Source organism: Zea mays, chromosome 9 (genome assembly GCF_902167145.1).
Source record: "Zea mays cultivar B73 chromosome 9, Zm-B73-REFERENCE-NAM-5.0, whole genome shotgun sequence".
NCBI classification, from domain to species: Eukaryota; Viridiplantae; Streptophyta; class Magnoliopsida; order Poales; family Poaceae; genus Zea; species Zea mays.
The window spans coordinates 159733869-159749330 of NC_050104.1; positions in this window are offsets into that span (position 1 = coordinate 159733869).

Sequence of the window (15462 nt, forward strand, 5' to 3'; positions counted from 1 at the left end):
TGTCGGTCACAAGGGATTTAGAGAAGGAAATTGACCGAATTAGTTGGCTAGACAGTCGTACTGTTAAGAGGGGCCAATGACAATTCTCTATGTCAAACTTAGTGCCTCATAGAGCATTTAGATGTTGCATATGCATGAGGACTAACAATGCTTTCGCTTTTGAGAGTTAAAATCTTTTCAAAAGCATGTTTGGAAAGTAGACTAAATGTCTATGTCGCGGACCGTCTAGGCCAGGTGGTTGGACCGTCCACGATCTTCTTAGAGAGGTCTGAAGTGTGATGACATCAGTGTGGTCCGAAGACATTGTAGTGTGCATTGTCGGGCCTTAGGGTCGGGTCATCCGCAGTTCTGGCTAAGGAAATAACTAGATTGCACATATCCCTGTGTAGTTGTGTGGACTATCCGCAAGTGCCAAAATGAAGTTGGGCAGGGAGTGGGTGTTTTGGTGGTCTATACTACGGACTGTCTTAGGTTTGAACTCGAATAGTACTGACTTCCAGGTGGCGGACCGTCCGGCCTTGGTGGGCAGACAGTCCACCCGTGTTAAAGGTGTTTGGTTAGTGCTTGGCTGCTTGTTGTTGCTTGAGTGTTCTTAGTGCATTCGCATCATTTGGTTATCTTGAGGCACTAGGTGGCACACCGAGCAAGCGTCGTTGGCTTGTTACTCTTGGAGGTTGCCACCTCCTAGATGGCTTAGTGGTGTCTCCGTCGAGTTCTCCATGAAGATTGTGGAGGCGGTGGTGATTGTGAGAGGTTCGCACCTACCTCGTCGGAGCGGTAGAGGCAACACTAGTGGAATTGAGGTATTGAGTGTTTTCTTGTTTGCTTGGCTCGAGATCAAGACGTGTCTTGATAGAGGAGTAGGTGAGATCTTGGAATCCACCTCAACGTGGATTAGGGGTGATCGGCAAGTCACCGAGACCACGGGAAAATTCGGTGTCTCTCTTTATTCTCTACTCACTTACTTGAAAATAACTTGTGATTAGTAAATTTGTCTTCATTGCTAGTATTATTATTGTTGTCTCCTCTAAGTTGCTTACTTGTTATAGCTAGAGAGTTATATCTCTTGTCGTGTTGATTAAATTTCTCTAGTGTTCTTTATTTTAGTCAAAACCGTCTATTCACCCCTCTAGCCGCTGTCCAAGATCCTACAAGTGGTATCAGAGCAAAGGACTCCATTATTTATGGATTTAACCATCTAAAAGTTGGACTAGATGGCTAGTGGAAGCAACATGCATGTTGGGAAACCGTCACATTTGATGGGAACAACTATGACTATTGGAAAATAAGAATTATAGTGCACTTGAGAGCAATGAGAGGAAATATTGGGAGAATTGTTAGAGATGGATTTGTGTGCTCAAGCAAGATGAACCAATCGCTAATGATGAGTAAAATATTCTTGTCAATGATCAAGTAGTGAATGTGCTCTATGATGCTTTAGATATCAATGAGTTCAATAGGATCAAGACTCTTACAACGACTCATGAGATGTGGACTAAGTTAATGGAAATTCATGAGGGGACAATTATTGTGAAAAGTGATAAGCTCTATGTGTACAAAGGGATGTAACACCCTAAATTTGGGGGTATAGATTTATTTTCTAATATCCACCAAATTCAGATGTTACTCTCTCGTTTCTCTGTTTCCTTCTCTTTTTCCTAAAAATGGAGAATTATTTTGTTTTATATTGCCGTAAACCTAGTGGAATGAGCCCTAGCTAGTGACGCTTTGGTTGTTGCATTCATGTCGTTGCATGGTGTTTCTATGTGCAAAAAGTGTTTGAAACATGTTAGTATATCCTATAGAAGCTCTCGGTAGATTTTTCATATTTTCGGAATATTTTTCTATTTTCTGAAAACCAAAATCTATTCATTTGAGGCACTTTAAAATGTTTTTAGAAACTCTAAGTATTTTTTTGAGTTCATTAGGTGCCAAAACATTTCTAGGAATTTTCCTAAAATTTTTGGAAGCATCTATAATATTTTGCGCCTTGTCGCGTGCCGTTCACGCTTATCGCTCGTTATCCGCTCGAGATTAACTGTTTGCTTATTATCACTCATGTAAGTTAATTAGTTATTTTTTAATCATTCACAATTAAAACATTAAGTTAGTAAAAACTAAGTAGTTTAAATTTATATTTCATAAATGTCAATTCATATAATCACATCGAATCAAATGTTTTAACTAGTATTTGTTTAACGTAAACCTGTTAACTTCTTGATTGTAGCTTTGAGTTCGACGTTTCTTTTCCTCGTGTGACCATAGTAGTGAGCTCTATTTCACACTACATGTTTCTATAATGTTTTATCTTGTATGGTGTAATGTTCTTATGCATGTATATGTTTGTTTGTGTCTGTTTGTATTCGATGTGCGTCGCGAATAGATTGCGATCCGTTTCCGAGCTTCGAGGAATCGAAGATCAAGCGTTGATGACCAAGTGATCTAGCTCTTCGAGTTCTAAAAAGTTGAAGACCCCGAGCACCTGTTTGGTGAAGGCAAGTGTCCTCTGACCCATTATGTCCTACTTACTTTATAATTCATTGTCCCGCATCACTTAATTGAAACATAAGGATTGACTAGCTTTTTATTTACCTTGCCCTTGATTACCTTTTGGGTTATTATGGTTAGCTTCATGTATTGCTCCACTTTAATCAACGAACATGATGTGAACATTTATGATACGATGTTGTTATTATGATTATGATGATGTTCTTTAGGCACTTTAGGGGACTCAAGCTGTTTCCTGAGTACCTCTCCATAAGGACCTATGGCTAGAGGTTTGCATTCTTCTCATGACAAAAAGAATCATGCTTACCTATATGCTCATGTTAATAATGTCTCTAGTTGTCGGCGTTTCGAGACAGGGGGGTCCCAAAGCCGACGAGTGAGTGTGCTGCGTGCCCCAGCCCAGATGGGTCGAGCGCGTGGGCGAGCGCGAAGGGGGGAGAGGCGAGGTGGCCGGAGTCGAGCGTGAGAGAGGTGGAAGTCCCGCGGCCTTCGTGTTCGTCCCGCGCCCAGGTCGGGTGCGCTTGCAGTAGGGGGGTTACAAGCGTCCACGCGGGTGAGGGAAGCGAGCGGCCCCAAGAGAGCGCCTGTCCCGTCCTCGGTCCCGCGCGGCCAACCTTCTCTAAGAAGGCCCTGGTCCTCCCTTTTATAGTCGTAAGGAGAGGATCCAGGTGTACAATGGGGGGTGTAGCAGAGTGCTACGTGTCTAGCGGAGGAAGAGCTAGCGCCCTAGGTACATGCCAATGTGGCAGCCGGAGAGATTTGGGCACCCTGCTGGCGTGATGTCGTGGCTGTCGGAGGTGCGGCGGAGCCTGGTGGAGGGACAGCTGTTGGAGCGGTCGAGTCCCTGCTGACGTCGTCCTGCTTCCGTAAGAGAGCTGGGGGCCGCCGTCGTCATAGAGCTTGTGGAGCGCCATCATTGCCCCTCCGGCGGAGCTGGCCGGATGGGACGCCGGTCTTGTTCTCCGTGACCCGAGTCGATTCGGGGTAGGATGATGATGGCGCTTCCTGTTGACGTGGCGGTCTGTGCCCTAGGCAGGGCGACGTGGGGGTTCCTCCGAAGTCGAGGTTGAGTCTGCCTTCCGTTGCCGTGGCCGAGCCCGAGCCATGGGGTCGGGCGAGGCGGAAGTCGTTCGGCCGAGGCCAGGGCGGAGTCCGAGCCCTGGGGTCGGGCGAGGCGGAGTTTCGTCGTCTTCCGGGTCTTAGCCCGAGTCCGAGCCCTGGGGTCGGGCGAGGCGGAGTTTCGTCGTCTTCCGGGTCTTAGCCCGAGTCCGAGCCCTGGGGTCGGGCGAGGCGGAGTTTCGTCGTCTTCCGGGTCTTAGCCCGAGTCCGAGCCCTGGTGTCGGCGTTTCGAGACAGGGGGGGTCCCTAAGCCGACGAGTGAGTGTGCTGCGTGCCCCAGCCCAGATGGGTCGAGCGCGTGGGCGAGCGCGAAGGGGGAGAGGCGAGGCGGCCGGAGCCGAGCGTGAGAGAGGTGGAAGTCCCGCGGCCTTCGTGTTCGTCCCGCGCCCAGGTCAGGTGCGCTTGCAGTAGGGGGGTTACAAGCGTCCACGCGGGTGAGGGAAGCGAGCGGCCCCGAGAGAGCGCCTGTCCCGTCCTCGGTCCCGCGCGGCCAACCTTCTCTGAGAAGGCCCTGGTCCTTCCTTTTATAGTCGTAAGGAGAGGATCCAGGTGTACAATGGGGATGTAGCAGAGTGCTACGTGTCTAGCGGAGGGAGAGCTAGCGCCCTAGGTACATGCCAATGTGGCAGCCGGAGAGATTTGGGCACCCTGCTGGCGTGATGTCGTGGCTGTCGGAGGTGCGGCGGAGCCCGATGGAGGGACAGCTGTTGGAGCGGTCGAGTCCCTGCTGACGTTGTCCTGCTTCCGTAAGAGAGCTGGGGGCCGCCGTCGTCATAGAGCTTGTGGAGCGCCATCATTGCCCCTCTGGCGGAGCTGGCCGGATGAGACGCCGGTCTTGTCCTCCGTGACCCGAGTCGATTCGGGGTGGGATGATGATGGCGTCTCCCGTTGACGTGGCGGTCTGTGCTCTAGGCAGGGCGACGTGGGGTTTCCTCCGAAGCCAAGGTTGAGTCTGCCTTCTGTTGCCGTGGCCGAGCCCGAGCCAAGGGGTCGGGCGAGGCGGAAGTCGTTCAGCCGAGGCCAGGGCGGAGTCCGAGCCCTGGGGTCGGGCGAGGCGGAGTTCGAGCCCTGGGGTCGGGCGAGGCGGAGTTCGAGCCCTGGGGTCGGGCGAGGCGGAGTTTCGTCGTCTTCCGGGTCTTGGCCCGAGTCCGAGCCCTGGGGTCGGGCGGAGCGGAGTTCGCCGTCTTCCGGGTCTTAGCCCGAGTCCGAGCCCTGGGGTCGGGCGGAGCGGAGTTCGCCGTCTTCCGGGTCTTAGCCCGAGTCCGAGCCCTGGGGTCGGGCGGAGCGGAATTCGCCGTCTTCCGGGTCTTAGCCCGAGTCCGAGCCCTGGGGTCGGGCGGAGCGGAGTTCGCCGTCTTCCGGGTCTTAGCCCGAGTCCGAGCCCTGGGGTCGGGCGGAGCGGAGTTCGCCGTCTTCCGGGTCTTAGCCCGAGTCCGAGCCCTGGGGTCGGGCGGAGCGGAGTTCGCCGTGGCGCCTTTGGCAAGGCCTGATTGTCTGTCAGACTCACTCTGTCGAGTGGCACTACAGTCGGAGTGGCGCAGGCGGCGCTGTCCTTCTGTCAGACTGGCCAGTGGAGCGGTGGAGTGACGGCGGTCACCTCGGCTCTGCCGGGGGCGCGTGTCAGGATAGAGGTGTCAGGCCTCCTTTGCGTTAAATGCCCCTGCAATTTGGTCAGTCGGTGTGGTGATTTAGTCAAGGTTGCTTCTGAGCGAAGCCAAGGCCTTGGGCGAGCCGGTGATGTGTCCGCCATAAAAAGGGGGCCTCGGGCGAGACGGAAGTCTCTCGAGGTCGGCTGCCTTTGGCCGAGGCTAGGCTCGGGTGAAGCGTGATCGAGTCACTCGTGTGGACTGATCCCTGACTTAATCGTGCCCATCAGGCCTTTGCAGCTTTATGCTGATGGGGGTTACCAGCTGAGAATTAGGCGTCTTGAGGGTACCCCTAATTATGGTCCCCGACAGTAGCCCCCGAGCCTCGAAGGGAGTGTTAGCACTCGCTTGGAGGCTTTTGTCGCACTTTTTTGCAAGGGGACCAGCCTTTCTCGGTTGCATTTCGTTCTGGTGGGTGCGCGCGAGCGCACCCGCCGGGTGTAGCCCCCGAGGCCTTGGAGGAGTGGTTACACTCCTTCGAGGTCTTAATACTTCGGCTGGTCTGGTTGTTCCCTCATGCGAACTGGCCGTAGCCCGGGTGCACGGTCGGGGCCCAAGCTCTCGGGCTGGTATGTTGACGCTGTCAACGATTTGGCCGGAGCCGGTTTTTGCGAGAGCAGCCCCCGAGCCTCTGCACAGGGCGAGAGGACGATCAGGGACAGACTCGGCTTTTTGCATACGCCCCTACGTCGCCTTTCCGCAAGGAGGAGGGGGGGAGTGCGCCATGTTACCCTCGATGGGCACCGAACATGGTGTCTCCGGTGAGCTGCAAGCGGGTAATCCGAGTGGACGTCCGTGCCCCGTTCGTTGGGGGTCGGCTAGGGGCCCAGAGGCACGCCCAAAAGTACCTGCGGGTGATTTGCCGGACCCGGTCCCCTGGCGACGGGGTCCGAGGGCTCGATGCCTCCCTCCGATGGGATTCCGTTACAAGATCGTTCCCGCTGGTCTCGGAAATGTCCTAGGGTACCTCGGGAGCGCAGCCCGAGCCTCGGTTATGTATCGAACGTACCCCTGGTCATCCCTCGCTCGGTGTCTGAGGCGACTGTGAACCCTTCGGGGGCCAGCCTTCGAACCCCTGATCAGTAATGGGCGCGGAGCCCGAGTAGCCTGAGGCGGCCATGGAGCCCTTCGGGGGGCTGGCCTTCGAACCCCTGACCAGTAGTGGGTGTCGGGCCCACGCGATCTGAGGCGACTGTTGAACCCTCGGGGGGCCAGCCTTCGAACCCCTGATCAGTAATGGGGGGCTCGGAGCCCGGTTCCTTCGCGGAGAAGGATCCCTTTCGGGGTATCCCCCTTTCCCGGTCCCTGTTGCAAGAGATAGAGAAAGAGGAAAACGGAAAAGGATACGAATTCGGATGACGTGGCGTACCTTTTCTGACGCGGTTATTACGGCGAAGGTGAAGCGTCGCGCGCTCCTCCTACCAGAGGCGCCGCGTGTCCTGCCGCGGAGTTAATGCGACGGGGCGAGTGGTTGGCGGGGCGGCCGTTGCGCGCGTGCGATCCGTTCGAGGAACGGGTCACGGGTGCACCGTCTTCACGCCGTGAGAGGAGGCTCTCTTGCTGTCTCAGGATGGGACGTGAGCCTGGCTGACGACGTGACCGCTGCGCCCGCCCGCCTGCCACCGCTATTACTGCCGGCCCACTTTCGGTTGCTTTGACCGACGCGTGGGCCTGGGTTCCAGGCTGGCGTGTCAGGAGTCGGAGAAGCGCGTCCATCTGGCGCGGTTGCATGCCGCCTGCATGGCTGCCCGCCCCTTCTGCCCGTTGGTCTGGGCGGAAATGGGGGGTCGCCTGTAACCGCTGGACGGTCGTGCGCATCATGCGCGGCGGTTTGGCTTCTTCTGCCCTGAGCCGGCTTGCATGACATGCGGGACCCAGCCCCCGAGTCGCAGGGGAGGGCCTTGGAGCGTGTTGGAGAAGACTCGGCCCGCGGCGCCTAGGGGCGCACGTAGGGGGAGTTGCCTTTAAAAGGAGGGAGACTCCTTTCGTAAGGCAACCATGTCTTCTTCCTCCCTTAAGCGTCGGGTCTTCCCGTCTTCCAAGCCCCCGGATGGGGGGTATCCGCCGCCTTTCCGCCTCCTCGTTGGAGGAACGCAACTCCATGGGAGTTGGTACCTCTCAGCCATCGTTCGGCTTCAAGGATTTTCATCACGCAGCCCGGTCGTACCCCTTCACTGGCGGTCACCCGAGATGGCGACCTCCAGCTTGACGATGGGGGAAAGCGAGCCGGGCTGCGGCCTCTGCCCCTTCCTCAGCCTCAAGGATTTTCATCACCAAGGCTGGGGAAGGGAGAGTGCCGAGTTGGGGTCGGCCCCTGCGTGGGCGGTGGCCCGCTCCTTCACTCAGTGATGGGGGGAGAAGCGGGCATTGCCCGTGGCGTCCGGCAGCTGCAGCGTGCCTGGTCTTCAGCCGCGAGTGGCTTCGGGGCCACTTGCGGCGTCGGCGTCTGCCACGGCAGCCGGAAGAGGTTCTTCCGCCGGCGCGGCGGCCGGGACCGGCCACGGGCTGACCTCCAACTTCTACGGCCTTCTGCCCGTCCTTGCCTCACGAGTTTTGGCACGGGCGGGGGCCTCCTGGCGGCGGCATCCACCCTGAGGTCAGCGTTGCCGCTGTTCGGCCCCCCGGAGCAGAAGTTGCCGTCGTCGCCACTGCTGGAGCAGGTGACGGCGCGCCGTTCGTCGGCCTTCCGTTGCTCCGCAGGCCTTCCCCCTCGGAGTGGGGTTGTTCGTGCCTGCGGAGGGGGAACCGGGGTTCCGTTTGTAATGGCACTTCGAATGCCAGTGAGTTCGTTCATTGTGGCTGTCGAGGCCTGAACGTGTATGTAATTTCGGCACGGAGCCGTGTTTTTTCCTCATTTTCGAGCACTAAGTCTCGCCTGTTTGATTATCTGAACCGCTTTACCAAGCATGAGTTGCCCCGTGTCAAGGTGACGGGTGAGGTATCCGTATCCCGGAGGCGTAGGAATCCCTCGGCCCGTTCGGCCTTGTTGTCTGGGGCTCCTCTAGCTTAGTTGAAGAGACCCCTCGGCCGCCCTTCGGTGGACCGAGGCCGGGGGTTGCGATATCAGTATGAACAGAGGCGGAGTTGGCTCGAGAATGGGGAACCTGGTTGGCCGGAGCCTAGCCGTGTTGTCCGTCAGCGGAGCCGACGCCAAAGTTGGTCAGTCGAGGCCTCAGATCGGGCTGGCGCCCTTGGAAGCCGGTTGACCGAGGCCCCGGGGGTAACCGGTTGATCCGCCTGCTCGGCCCGGATTCCCAGAGGAGCCCCTGGACCGCGGCGCCGCCCGAGGCTGGGTCGGGCATTGCTGAAGACGTCGTCGATGCCGAGGGTGCTATGGCTCCCCTCGGCGTGAAGACCCGAGCCTGCAGGATCATATCATCTTGTAGCGTGTGCTTTCTGCGGCCGCCGAGGCCAGAAGAACACACCCTCGCCACGCTTGCGAAGCTGCGTCTTTTTTCCTCCTGTTTCGAGCATCTGGACTTCGTCGGTAACAGGGATGTTTGTGTGAGCAAGAGCTGCTTTTCGCGGAAGGGACGAGTGAGGTATCCGTATCCCAGAGGCGTGGGAATCCCTCGGCTCGGTCGGCCTTGCCGCTTACGCGTACTTTCACCCGTCCATGAGGCCCTGTCGCCGACTTAGTCGAGAAAGCTTGAAGGACTGCTTCGGCAGGAGAGCTTCCGAACGTGATGACTCGTTCGGTCCACGGAGTCGCTTTATCCGAGCGCAAGTTACTTATCGCAGAAGGGGACGAGTGAGGTATCCGTATCCCGGAGGCGTAGGAGTCCCTCGGCTCGGTCAGCCTTGGCTGCTTACGTGTACCTCGTCGTTTCCAGGATCCGCTTTCCGAAGTAGTCAAGAAGTACGAAAGAAATCCTGCTAAAAAGAGATTCTTTTTCGAGGAAAAATTCGACGCAGAGGGGGTCTCCCCCCTTTTAGCCCCCGAGGGAGGGTCGGGCTTTGCCGAGGCTAGGCCGACCCTTCCTTGACAACTAAACTTTGCGTAGGTGCGAGGTATATGAACAACTTGAAAACATCTTAAGGGTAGAAGCGACGTAGCTGTTTGATGTTCCAAGCGTTGCCGTAGATCTCGCCTTGATTGCTGGCCAGCTTGTATGTTCCGGGCTTCAGAACTTTGGCGATGACGAACGGCCCTTCCCAGGGGGGTGTGAGCTTGTGCCTCCCTCGGGCGTCTTGTCGCAGCCGAAGCACCAGGTCGCCCACCTGGAGTTCTCGGGACCGGACCCCTCGGGCGTGGTAGCGTCGCAGGGACTGTTGGTACCGCGCCGAGTGTAGCAAGGCCCTGTCCCGAGCTTCCTCCAGCTGGTCCAGCGATTCCTCTCGGCTGGCTTGGTTGCTTTGTTCGGTGTAGGCCCTCGCCCTCGGGGAGCCGTATTCCAGGTCAGTGGGCAAGACAGCTTCAGCCCCGTAGACCAGGAAAAACGGCGTGAAGCCCGTGGCACGACTCGGCGTCGTCCTTAGGCTCCAGACCACCGAGGGGAGTTCCTTCATCCATCGCCTGCCGAACTTGTTGAGGTCGTTGTAGATCCGAGGCTTGAACCCTTGTAGAATCATGCCGTTGGCACGCTCTACCTGCCCATTCGACATGGGATGAGCCACGGCGGCCCAGTCCACCCGGATATGGTGATCTTCGCAAAAATCCAAGAATTTTTTGCCGGTGAACTGGGTGCCGTTGTCGGTGATGATGGAGTTCGGGACCCCGAAGCGATGGATGATGTTGGTGAAGAATGCCTCCGCCTGCTCGGACCTGATGCCGTTCAGGGGTCGGACCTCGATCCACTTGGAGAATTTGTCGATGGCGACCAGCAGGTGCGTGTAGCCCCCGGGCGCCTTCTGCAAGGGACCGACGAGGTCCAGACCCCATACGGCGAAGGGCCAGGTGATGGGTATTGTCTGCAGAGCCTGAGCGGGCAGGTGTGTCCGCTTCGCATAGAATTGGCACCCTTCGCAGGTGCGGACAATTCTAGTGGCGTCAGCCACCGCCGTTGGCCAGTAGAAGCCTTGCCGGAAAGCATTTCCAACAAGGGCTCGGGGTGCTGCGTGGTGGCCGCAAGCCCCCGAGTGTACTTCTTGCAGCAGTTCCCGACCTTCGGCGATGGAGATGCATCGCTGGAGGATGCCCGAGGGGCTGCGATGGTAGAGCTCCTCTTCGTCGCCCAGCAAGACGAATGACTTGGCGCGTCGCGCTACCCGCCGAGCCTCGACTTGGTCGAGGGGTAGCTCTCCTCGGCGGAGATATTGCAGGTACGGGGCCTGCCAATCCTGGTCTGGCGTGGCCCCGCTCTGCCCTTCCTCGACGTTCAATGCCCCGCCCTCGAGGGCCGAGGGTACCTCGGGCTGGGCCGAGGGTGCCTCGGGCTGAACCGAGGGTACCTCGGGCTGAGCCGAGGGTACCTCGGGCTGAGCCGAGGGTACCTCGGGCTGAGCCGAGGGTACCTCGGGCTCGGGCGCGTCGTCGAGCTTGACGGAGGGTTGATGCAGATCCCGGGAGAAGACGTCCGGGGGGACTGTCGTTCGCCCCGAGGCTATCTTAGCCAGCTCGTCTGCGGTTTCGTCGTAGCGCCGAGCGATGTGGTTGAGCTCGAGCCCGAAGAACTTGTCTTCCAGGCGCCGAACCTCATCGCAGTAGGCCTCCATCTTCGGGTCGCGGCAGTGGGAGTTCTTCATGACTTGGTCGATGACGAGCTGCGAATCACCGCGGGCGTCGAGGCGTCTGACACCTAGCTCGATGGCGATCCGCAATCCGTTGACCAGAGCTTCGTACTCGGCCACATTGTTGGACGCCGGGAAGTGGAGGCGCAGCACGTAGCGCAAGTGCTTTCCGAGGGGCGAGATGAAGAGCAGGCCCGCGCCGGCCCCCGTCTTCATCAGCGACCCGTCGAAAAACATGGTCCAGAGCTCCGGTTGGATTGGAGTCGTTGGTAGTTGGGTGTCGACCCATTCGGCCACGAAATCCGCCAACACTTGGGACTTGATGGCCTTCCGAGGGGCGAACGAGATCGTTTCGCCCATGATCTCCACCGCCCACTTTGCGATCCTGCCCGAGGCCTCTCGGCACTGGATGATCTCCCCCAGGGGGAAGGATGACACCACAGTTACCGGATGGGACTCGAAGTAGTGTCGTAGCTTCCGCCTTGTCAGGATCACAGCATACAGCAGCTTTTGAACTTGTGGGTAGCGGATCTTAGTCTCGGACAGCACTTCGCTGATGAAGTAGACCGGCCTCTGAACGGGCAATGTATGCCCTTCCTCCTGCCTTTCGACCACAATCGCGGCGCTAACCACCTGAGTGGTCGCGGCGACGTAGACCAAGAGGGTTTCCCCGTCCGCTGGCGGCACCAAGACTGGCGCCTTTGTAAGGAGCGCCTTCAGGTTACCGAGGGCTTCCTCGGCCTCAGGGGTCCAAACGAAACATTCGGCCTTCCTTAAGAGGCGGTACAGAGGCAAACCTCTTTCGCCGAGGCGTGAGATGAAACGGCTCAGGGCCGCGAGGCATCCCATGACCCTCTGTACCCCTTTTAAGTCCTTGATGGGTCCCATGCTGGTGATGGCCGCAATCTTCTCCGGGTTGGCTTCGATGCCTCGCTCAGAGACGATGAACCCTAGGAGCATGCCTCGGGGTACCTCGAAGACACACTTCTCAGGATTAAGCTTGACTCCTTTCGCCTTGAGACACCGGAATGTCACTTCAAGGTCGGAGAGGAGGTCGGAAGCCTTCCGTGTCTTGACTACGATGTCATCGACGTAGGCCTCGACTGTGCGTCCGATGTGTTCGCCGAACACATGGTTCATGCACCGCTGGTACGTCGCGCCTGCATTCCTCAAGCCGAACGGCATGGTGACATAGCAGTACATGCCGAACGGCGTGATGAAAGAAGTCGCGAGCTGGTCGGACTCTTTCATCCGGATCTGGTGATACCCCGAGTAGGCATCGAGGAAGGACAGGGTTTCGCACCCAGCAGTGGAATCCACGATTTGGTCGATGCGAGGCAGAGGGTAGGGAACCTTCGGACATGCTTTGTTGAGACCAGTGTAGTCTACGCACATCCGCCATTTCCCCCCTTTCTTCCTCACAAGCACAGGGTTGGCAAGCCATTCGGGATGGAATACCTCTTTGATGAACCCTGCCGCCATTAGCTTGTGGATCTCTTCGCCAATCACTCTGCGCTTCTCCTCGTCGAATCGGCGCAGAGGCTGCCTGACGGGTCGGGCTCCGGCCCGAATATCCAGCGAGTGCTCGGCGACATCCCTCGGTATGCCGGGCATGTCCGAGGGACTCCACGCAAAGACGTCGGCGTTTGCGCGGAGAAAGTCGACGAGCACTGCTTCCTATTTGGGTTCGAGCCCGGAACCGATCCGAATCTGCTTGGTGGTGTCGCCACTGGGGTCGAGGGGGACGGCCTTGACCGTCTCCGCTGGCTCGAAGTTGCCGGCATGGCGCTTCACGTCCGGGACCTCCTTGGAGAGGTTCTCCAGGTCGGCGATGAGGGCCTCGGACTCGGCGAGGGCCTCGGCGTACTCCACGCACTCCACGTCGCATTCGAACGCGTGTTTGTACGTGGGGCCGACAGTGATGACCCCGTTGGGGCCCGGCATCTTGAGCTTCAGGTAGGTGTAGTTGGGGACGGCCATGAACTTCGCGTAGCATGGCCTCCCTAGCACGGCGTGGTAGGTTCCTCGGAACCCGACCACTTCGAACGTCAGGGTCTCCCTTCGGAAGTTGGAGGGTGTCCCGAAGCAGACTGGGAGGTCGAGTCGCCCGAGAGGCTGGCGCGCTTCCCAGGGATGATCCCGTGGAAGGGCGCAGCGCCTGCCCGGACGGAGGACGGATCGACGCGCAGAAGCTTGAGGGTCTCGGCGTAGATGATGTTGAGGCAGCTGCCCCCGTCCATCAGGACCTTGGTGAGCCTGACATTGCCGACAACGGGGTCGACGACGAGCGGGTATTTCCCCGGGCTCGGCACATGGTCGGGGTGGTCGGCCCGGTCGAAAGTGATGGGCTTGTCGGACCAGTCTAGGTAGACTGGCGCCGCCACCTTCACCGAGCAGACCTCCCGGCGCTCTTGTTTGCGGTGCCGAGCCGAGGTATTCGCCGCATGCCCTCCATAGATCATGAAGCAGTCACGGACCTCGGGGAACCCCCCTGCTGGGTGATCTTCGTTCTTGTCGTCATCGTGGGCCCTGCCACCCTCGGCGGGTGGCCCGGCCCTGTGGAAATGACGCCGAAGCATAACGCACTCCTCGAGGGTGTGCTTGATGGGCCCCTGATGGTAGGGGCACGGCTCCTTGAGCATCTTGTCGAAGAGGTTTGCACCTCCGGGGGGCTTCCGAGGGTTCTTATACTCGGCGGCGGCGACAAGGTCCGCGTCGGCGGCGTCGCGCTTCGATTGCGACTTCTTCTTGCCTTTCTTCTTGGCGCTGCGCGGAGCAGACGCCCCGGGAGCTTCTTCCGATGGGCGGCCCTGGGGCTGCTTGTCCTTTCGGAAGATAGCCTCGACCGCCTCCTGGCCGGAGGCGAACTTGGTGGCGATGTCCATCAGCTCGCTCGCCCTGGTGGGGGTTTTGCGACCCAGCTTGCTCACCAGGTCGCGGCAAGTGGTGCCGGCGAGGAACACGCCGATGACATCTGAGTCGGTGATGTTGGGCAGCTCGGTGCGCTGCTTCGAGAATCGCCGGATGTAGTCCCGGAGCGACTCCCCCGGCTGTTGCCGGCAGCTTCGAAGGTCCCAGGAGTTCCCGGGGCGCACGTATGTGCCCTGGAAATTGCCAGCGAAGGCTTGGACCAAGTCGTCCCAGTTGGAAATCTGCCCCGGAGGCAGGTGCTCCAACCAGGCGCGAGCAGTGTCGGAGAGGAACAGGGGGAGGTTGCGGATGATGAGGTTGTCGTCGTCCGTTCCACCCAGTTGGCAGGCAAGGCGGTAGTCTGCGAGCCACAGTTCCGGTCTCGTTTCCCCCGAGTACTTTGTGATAGTAGTCGGGGGTCGGAACCGGGTCGGGAATGGCGCCCGTCGGATGGCCCGACTGAAGGCCTGCGGACCGGGTGGTTCGGGCGAGGGACTCCGATCCTCCCCGCTGTCGTAGCGCCCCCCACGCCTGGGGTGGTAGCCTCGGCGCACCCTTTCGTCGAGGTGAGCCCGACGGTCGCGTCGATGGTGCTCGTTGCCGAGGTGGCCCGGGGCCGCAGGCGCGGTGTTGCGCGTGCGCCCGGTGTAGACCGAGGCTTCCCGCATGAATCGGGAAGTCGCGGCATGAGGTTCCGAGGGATATCCTTGCCTCCGGGATGCAGTGCTCTCGGCCCGCCGGGCCGCAGCGCCTTCCAGGAGATTCTTGAGTTCTCCCTGGATTCGCCGACCCTCGGTGGTTGACGGCTCCGGCATCGCGCGGATGAGCATCGCTGCGGTTGCCAGGTTCTGACCGACCCCGCTGGATGCGGGCGGCGGCCTGATCCTGGCATCGTTGGCGACGCGGTGCTGGAGACCTTGGGGCAGATGACGTATTTCTCCGGCCAGGGGTTGGCCCACCAATGCCTGTCCGACGTCCCGACGGATCGGCCCAAGCGCTCCTGTTCCCTCGTTGAGCCTGGCCTGCGCCTCGCGGACTTGCTCGAGTTGTGGGTCGTAACCCCCCGCCGGAGCGGGGACCACAGCTAGCTCCCGTGGGATGTCGGCGCGAGGCACCGGCCTAGGGAGATCACCATCCTCCGGCATGCCAAGATGGTTGCCTTCGGTGGGATCCCCTAGCTCGATGTGGAAACATTCGAGGCCTGGGCCGCAGCTCTCGTCGCCAAGGCTGCGGCTTCCATCGGAACAGTCGGACAGACAGTAGTCACATGCGGTCATGAAGTCCCGCACGGCACTGGGGTTGCCAAGTCCGGAGAAATCCCAACCGATGCTGGGATCGTCATCTTCCTCGGACCCAGAGGGCCCGTAGGTCGAGACGTTCGTCAGTCGGTCCCAAGGTGACCGCATACAGAACCTCAGTGGGGTTGCACTCGCCTCAATGAGAGCGCCCGCCAAAACGAGGTCGTTTGGCGGGTTGAGGCCGAGTCGAAATGACGCAAGATGGGAGTTAGTCGTTACCTTTTGGTCGACGAGGAGCGACGTAGTCACATCGGGGACTGGTTGCGCCGTCATCTCTGGTTCGAGGGCGACGTCCTGCAGGCTTTCCGCGA